Raw genomic sequence first — 1,541 nt, forward strand, 5'->3', positions numbered from 1 at the left:
GCTGCTCCCCTCAGCAGTGTACTTCGTTGATCTGCCTGTTCTGCTTCCCTTCTGTCTCTGGTGAATCCTCTCACCCTCCGCATCTCTGGCCTGTACCTCAGTTCTGTACGAATATATAAATAAATATTTTTAAAAAAATGTGTTTTTATTGTGACTACTGACTTTATTCTTTTAGAATTTGATAACCAAATATAAAAATAAAGGACATGCACAAAACAGAGGGAAGTGTTATCCTATGTAAGATAGTAGAGGAAGCATTAGGAGCAAATAATTTGCTTTGAAAACTACTTATAAACTGGGTCCATATCTGATTATGAATATTATTTCTTAATTCTATGTATGTGTTATATGTGAATTTTTGTGGATAAAAAGAAATGGAATATATATATCAGCCATCATGCAGTAGTTTTTATGTAAGATATAGTTACTTTCATAGTTGTATGTAAGATCACATGCTGAACTATGTCTATGCAGATAACAGGGAAATGTTTCTAAGAAATATACCAAAAAAAAAATCCAGATAGTAAAAGAGGCATCTCTCCAATCTTTAAGAAAATATGTGACTCCATATCCTATGTTTTACATGAAATGGCAAAGAATTTAATTGTTGACATTCCGTTAGTAGAAAATGTGGTTAGTTTGAATTAGTGATTAGTTACAAATTAACTCTTTTCTAAACATACTATCTTATTTGTGATGTATACCTCACCTGTTAGTGAAAACAAGTCCTTTTTAAGAAATCAATGTGAAGGGTGGGTAGAAAATTTGCTTGAAATTATTGTGCAATAACACTTTCCAATTTTTGTAAATATTGAAAAACCTATAAGCTAGCACTATAGTTTAAAAAAAAAGATATGTACTTATATCATTAAAAGAGTTCAAAAACAATTAACACTTGACATATGGAAAGTACTAAGATACCAGATTCAAGGGAAAATGGAACAAGCTAGGATCTCTATTACAGTTTTACAGTGTAGACAGGAAAGCAAGAGAAAGGTTATTGCAATATATAATATACAGGTATTAGAAATACCCGTTAGATGGGGCCTCCCTGGTGGTACAGTGGGTTAAAACACTATGAAGCTATCTGCAGCCACTACAGCATGAGTTCAATCCCTGGCCAGTGATGTAACCCATATGGCACAGCAGAACTCTCTTGTCTTGCCTGCTGCTCCCCTCAGCTCTATATTTTGTCAGTCTGCCTGTTCAGCTCCCCACTCTATCTCTGGTGAATCCTCTCATGTCCCACACCTCTCGCCTTCCCCCAGTTATTGTATGCGTAAATAAATAAATCTCTTTAGAAAGTCAAATAAAATTTGGGGACTGACAAATATTGTATAAGACACAAAAATAGTAAGTATGAAGGAAAGTGAAAAATTGGATTTCATCAAAGTTAAAAAATACTTGTTCTTTAGAATAACAATTTAGAAAATTAAGACTTAGTTAAAAAGTATGTATTGGGGCCCTCCCTGGTGGCGCAACGGGTTAAAGCACAGTACTGAGAATCTAAAGCCGCTTCTGCATGAGTTCGATTCCCGCCT

This window comes from Condylura cristata, unplaced genomic scaffold (genome assembly GCF_000260355.1).
Source record: "Condylura cristata isolate star-nosed mole 26May11 unplaced genomic scaffold, ConCri1.0 scaffold00004, whole genome shotgun sequence".
NCBI lineage: Eukaryota > Metazoa > Chordata > Mammalia > Eulipotyphla > Talpidae > Condylura > Condylura cristata.